Raw genomic sequence first — 6,000 nt, forward strand, 5'->3', positions numbered from 1 at the left:
GTTTTTCATGTGGCAAGGTAGGCCACTATGCAAGGGAGTGTGGAGAGCAAACAGAGAGAGTGATAGAGGAGGAGGGTGAACAAAGTGAAGACGATGAGAGGAGGGAGGACGATTAAACAGAGAAGCAAAGCACAGTGAGCGAGGATGACATGGAATTTACAAAAGATGGAGGAGAAAGCGGTAATGGACAGGATGGAGCTGGAAGGGGACAGAGAGCTGGAACAGCTGGTGAGGAGGCCGATGATGAGGAAAGGATGGAGGAGAAGGAAGAAGAGGAGGAGAAGCAGGATGAAGAGGAGGAAGAGTATGAAGAGGATATAAAGCTAGTGGGAACTAAAAAAGAGAAAAAGGTAGAGCAACAAGCAGTACCTCAAAAGAAGGAAAGTAAGATTCCTCAAAGAATGCAGACAACACTACAAAAACTGACTGTCAAAAGAAAGGCGGAGAGAGACAAGGACAGAATTGAACTGATAAAAGAACAACGCTCTGGTACGTGAATTCTGAAATGGTATTAGATGTTTTGGTTTAAAAAGTAATATATTTTTCTTTGGGTTGCTGGCATGGTTTCTGTTACTTCAGTAAATGCAAATGGGTTAAGGAATATTAACAAGTTGAAGGAGTTAAAATTTACGTATAGGAGTGATATAATTTGTATTCAAGAAACGAATTGGGATGATGGAAAAGTGAGAGAAGTAAAGGATGTATGGAAGGGAGATATATACTTTAATAATGGTGCAAGAAATGCAAGGGGTGTAGCAATAATGATTAAAAAAGATAGGATTGAAAATGTAAGGCAGGTGTACAGAGACCAGGTAGGGAGAATTTTAGTTATAGAATTTAAATTCAAAGGTATTGAATTCAGATTAATTAATATATATGTTCCCAATGTGGAAAATGATAAGAGGTGTTGTATTGAAGAACTAAAGGATCTAATTGTTGGAAGGTGCATAATAGTAGGCGATTTTAACATTATATGTAGTAGATTGGATGTTGGGAAAGGAGGGAGTTTCAGGTGGGAAAAATCAAGATTAATGTTATTGGAAGTAATGAGAGATAAGGGATTACTAGATGTATGGAGACATGAGAATCCAGAGAAGAGAGAGTTCACAAGGAGACAGATGAGAGAAGGGATATTAAAACAGAGTAGGATTGATCTAGTGATTACGCAGGGAGATACCATAATCTATATTGATGAAATAAGACATCAGAGGAATAACTTTAGTGATCATGATGGGGTTAGATTTAGAATCAAAGTCGGAAGGAGAGAGGTGGGTGGAGGGTTGTGGATACTAAATGCAGGGTATATTGAAGAAGAGGAGTATAGACAACAGATGAAAGTGTTACTACTTCAGGAAAATCAGTGGTTGGAGGAATGCTGGGAGGAAGATGAATTCAATAATGACATTGGTAAGAGATGGGAGGAGGTAAAAAATAAAATTAAAGCTTTAAGCATAAAGTATAGCAAGAAAAGAAAAGAGAGGATGATGAAAGAGGAAAGGGAGCTCAGAGACCAAGTGAGGATAGAACTCAGCAGAGTAGATGATGAAGAAGGATATTGCATGGAAAAATATATAGAAGTGAATATGAGGTTAGAGAGATATGAGAGGGAAAAATGCAAAGGAGCAATTTTAAGAAGTAAGGCGAAATATGCACTGGAAGGAGAAAAGTGCACAGGGTATTTCCTGGGTTTAGAAAAAAGAAGGCAAAGTAAGACATATATCCATGAAATATATTCAAAAAAGAGAGAGATAATAACGGACTATGTAGAGATATTGGAGAGGGTGCAAGAGTTTTATGGTGAGTTGTATATGAGAGGGTGTGTGGATGAGACAAGTATAGAGGAAGTATTGAAGTGTGTAGAGAGGGAGCTAGGAGAAGAAGAAAAGAGATGGTGTGATAGAGAGATAGAGGAAGAAGAGGTTATAGCTGCAATAGAAGGTTTAAGAAGTGGGAAAAGCCCAGGAAGTGATGGGATAGGGACAGAATGGTATAAATTATATAAAAATGATGTAGCACCAATTTTAGTGGAAGTATATAAGAGAATGGAGAGAACAGAAATAATACAAAGTAAAATGGTAGAGGGAGTGATAACACTAGTTTTTAAAAAGGGGAATAAATTAGATTTAGAAAATTATAGGCCGATTAGCTTGTTGAACACAGACTACAAAATACTTACCAAAGTTTTAGCAAATAGGATGAAAAGAGTAATAGGAGACATTATTCAGCCAACACAAAGCTACAGCATTCCTGGAAGAGATATAGCAGATACAATTGGAACAATCAGAGATGTGATTGAGTATATGACGAGGGATGGGAAGGGTGGGATAGTGTTGGGGATAGACTGGAACAAGGCCTTTGATAGGGTCGAATACAAGTTTTTATTTAAGGTCTTAGAAAAGTTTGGTTTTGGGGAGAGAATGGTAGGATGGGTGAGGAGATTGTATGGAAGTGCAAGAAGCTGTGTAAAGGTGAATGGAATATTGACGGATACATTTGATGTGGGAAGGTCAGTGCGGCAAGGGTGCCCGCTATCTGCTTTATTATACGCCCTTTCCATTGAACCTTTGGCATCATTAATTAAGAGAGACAAGAGAATAAGAGGAATTGAGTTGCCATATGGAGGGAAGTGTGTAATTAACCAGTATGCCGATGACACAACAGTGACAGTAAGGGAAATAAGCAGTGTGGAAAAAGTCTTAGAGTTGGTAGAAAAATATGGAAAGGCATCAGGGGCGAAAATAAATAGAGAAAAATCTGAAATAATGTATATAGGAGAAGTAGAAAGAGCTGATGTAGGTGTGTGGGTTGAGGAAAAGTACATGAAAGTGTTGGGTGTATATTTGGGGGTAGATTCAAAGGAGGCAAGGAATATAACATGGGCTGGGGTGATAAATAAGATAAGAACAGTTTGTATTGCATGGAAAGGAAGAAAATTAAGGATAAAAGGGAAAATAATTGTGGTTAATAATCTTATGCTGTCGGTATGCGTATATGTAATGAGTGTAATTGAAATGCCTGAGTGGGTGATGAATGAGTTAAATAAAATTGTACAAGATTTTATATGGGAAGGGAAGGGAGTTAAAATTGCACAAAAAACATTGGTGGCGAGGAAACAGGAAGGTGGACTAAAGCTGATTGATTTAGAAACAAAAAAGTTGGCAATAAGAATAAAAACTGTTAAAAAATATATGGAAGGAAGATGGGAGTTTGGTTGGAGAGAATTCTTAAAGAAATACATTGATGATGTTGGAAGAATGGGAGAGTATGGGTGGTATATGGGCTTTAAACAGTCAATGACTGTGGGAATGCCAGACATATACAGGGAGGTGATGGAGGCAATTCCTGCCAAAAGCAGAGTATGATTGCACAGAGGTGCACACATTTATAAATTTGCCTTTGTTTTTAAACGAGAAATTTAAACACAATAATAAAACATTGTATGAGCCCAAATTCTTAGAAGCCGGAATAAGGCAAGTGAAAGATATTATTTATGAAGTTATTCCAGGTTTTCTTAGAAATAACTGTATATATGACTCAGTGTGTGAGTTGGATGGCATGGAGAGCAGAGTAAAGGTGAACAATATATATGAAAGAATTAAAGCAAGTCTACCATCGAAATGGGTGAATGTTATAGAAAAGAGTTGTGTAAAGAAAAAACAACAGGATTTGCCTGAGATGTACATAATGAAAGACGGGGAAAAATATAATATAAAAAGCATTAGCATTAAATAGCCCTCTCTCTGCAGCAGCCTTCGCTTACGGCCATACCTGGCTATGCCTGGTTAGTACTTGGATGGGAAACCGCCTGGGAATACCAGGTGCTGAAAGCTTTTTGGAAATTTTTCACATTTTTTTACTTTTTGGAATTTTTTCACTAATTGTATAATAATCGTGCAAAAAAAAAAAAAAGAAAAAAGAGTCAATGCCCGATGTCTGAATCTTAGCATGTTTGGTTCTGGTTACTACTTGGATGGGAGACCGCCTGGGATTGCCAGGTGCTGTAAGCTTTTGGGTTTTCGTCCCTATTTATATAATGTACTGGAGATTACAGTGGCTGATCTTTAATTAGCCCTCTCTTTGCAGCAGCTTTCGCTTACGGCCATACCAACCTGGCTATGCCCGATCTCGTCTGATCTCGGAAGCTAAGCAGGTTTGGGCCTGGTTAGTACTTGGATGGGAGACCGCCTGGGAATACCAGGTGCTGTAAGCTTTTGGGTTTTATTCCGAACTTATATAATGAACTGGAGATTAGAGTGTCTGATCTTTAAATAGCCCTCTCTTTGCAGCAGCTTTCGCTTACGGCCATACCAACCTGGCTATGCCTGATCTCGTCTAATCTCGGAAGCTAAGCAGGTTTGGGCTTGGTTAGTACTTGGATGGGAGACCGCCTGGGAATACCAGGTGCTGTAAGCTTTTTGGAAAATTTTCATTAGTTATGTAATAATCTTGAAAAAAAAAAAAAAGAGTCAATGCCAGATCTCTGAATCTTAGAATGTTTGGTTCTGGTTATTACTTGGATGGGAGACTGCCTGAGAATAATACCAGGTGCTGTAAGCTTTTGGGTTTTCTTCCCTACTTATATATTGAACTGGAGATTAGAGTGTCTGATCTTTAAATAGCCCTCTCTCTGCAGCAGCCTTCGCTTACGGCCATACCTGGCTATGCCTGGTTAGTACTTGGATGGGAAACCGCCTGGGAATACCAGGTGCTGAAAGCTTTTTGGAAATTTTTCACATTTTTTTACTTTTTGGAATTTTTTCACTAATTATATAATAATCGTGCAAAAAAAAAAAAAAAAAAAAAAAAAAAGTCAATGCCCGATGTCTGAATCTTAGCATGTTTGGTTCTGGTTACTACTTGGATGGGAGACCGCCTGGGATTGCCAGGTGCTTTAAGCTTTAGGGTTTTCGTCCCTATTTATATAATGTACTGGAGATTACAGTGGCTGATCTTTAATTAGCCCTCTCTTTGCAGCAGCTTTCGCTTACGGCCATACCAACCTGGCTATGCCCGATCTCGTCTGATCTCGGAAGCTAAGCAGGTTTGGGCCTGGTTAGTACTTGGATGGGAGACCGCCTGGGAATACCAGGTGCTGTAAGCTTTTGGGTTTTATTCCGAACTTATATAATGAACTGGAGATTAGAGTGTCTGATCTTTAAATAGCCCTCTCTTTGCAGCAGCTTTCGCTTACGGCCATACCAACCTGGCTATGTCTGATCTCGGAAGCTAAGCAGGTTTGGGCTTGGTTAGTACTTGGATGGGAGACCGCCTGGGAATACCAGGTGCTGTAAGCTTTTTGGAAAATTTTCATTAGTTATGTAATAATCTTGAAAAAAAAAAAGAGTCAATGCCAGATCTCTGAATCTTAGAATGTTTGGTTCTGGTTATTACTTGGATGGGAGACTGCCTGAGAATAATACCAGGTGCTGTAAGCTTTTGGGTTTTCTTCCCTACTTATATATTGAACTGGAGATTAGAGTGGCTGATCTTTAAATAGCCCTCTCTCTGCAGCAGCCTTCGCTTACGGCCATACCTGGCTATGCCTGTTTAGTACTTGGATGGGAAACCGCCTGGGAATACCAGGTGCTGAAAGCTTTTTGGAAATTTTTCAAATTTTTTTACTTTTTGGAATTTTTTCACTAATTATATAATAATCGTGCAAAAAAAAAAAAAAGTCAATGCCCGATGTCTGAATCTTAGCATGTTTGGTTCTGGTTACTACTTGGATGGGAGACCGCCTGGGATTGCCAGGTGCTGTAAGCTTTTGGGTTTTCGTCCCTATTTATATAATGTACTGGAGATTACAGTGGCTGATCTTTAATTAGCCCTCTCTTTGCAGCAGCTTTTGCTTACGGCCATACCAACCTGGCTATGCCCGATCTCGTCTGATCTCGGAAGCTAAGCAGGTTTGGGCCTGGTTAGTACTTGGATGGGAGACCGCCTCGGAATACCAGGTGCTGTAAGCTTTTGGGTTTTATTCCGAACTTATATAATGAACTG

The 6,000-nt window shown here is 39.2% G+C and overlaps 4 non-coding genes and 1 pseudogene across 4 annotated transcripts; all 5 read left to right on the forward strand.

The window, feature by feature from the left end:
• The first annotated feature begins 4,091 nt into the window (after positions 1-4,091).
• LOC132139277 (5S ribosomal RNA) lies at positions 4,092-4,210 on the forward strand. The gene has a single exon (XR_009433502.1). It is a non-coding gene; the product is annotated as a 5S ribosomal RNA (ribosomal RNA).
• Positions 4,211-4,294: 84 nt separating this feature from the next.
• On the forward strand, positions 4,295-4,413 carry LOC132138686 (5S ribosomal RNA). Its single transcript, XR_009432970.1, has one exon. It is a non-coding gene; the product is annotated as a 5S ribosomal RNA (ribosomal RNA).
• A 569-nt stretch (positions 4,414-4,982) lies between these two features.
• On the forward strand, positions 4,983-5,101 carry LOC132139288 (5S ribosomal RNA). Its single transcript, XR_009433513.1, has one exon. It is a non-coding gene; the product is annotated as a 5S ribosomal RNA (ribosomal RNA).
• Positions 5,102-5,185: 84 nt separating this feature from the next.
• On the forward strand, positions 5,186-5,294 carry LOC132139026 (5S ribosomal RNA; annotated as a pseudogene).
• A 553-nt stretch (positions 5,295-5,847) lies between these two features.
• LOC132137876 (5S ribosomal RNA) lies at positions 5,848-5,966 on the forward strand. Its single transcript, XR_009432194.1, has one exon. It is a non-coding gene; the product is annotated as a 5S ribosomal RNA (ribosomal RNA).
• Positions 5,967-6,000: the final 34 nt, after the last annotated feature.

Source organism: Carassius carassius, unplaced genomic scaffold (genome assembly GCF_963082965.1).
Source record: "Carassius carassius unplaced genomic scaffold, fCarCar2.1 SCAFFOLD_57, whole genome shotgun sequence".
In the NCBI taxonomy this organism is placed as follows: Eukaryota; Metazoa; Chordata; class Actinopteri; order Cypriniformes; family Cyprinidae; genus Carassius; species Carassius carassius.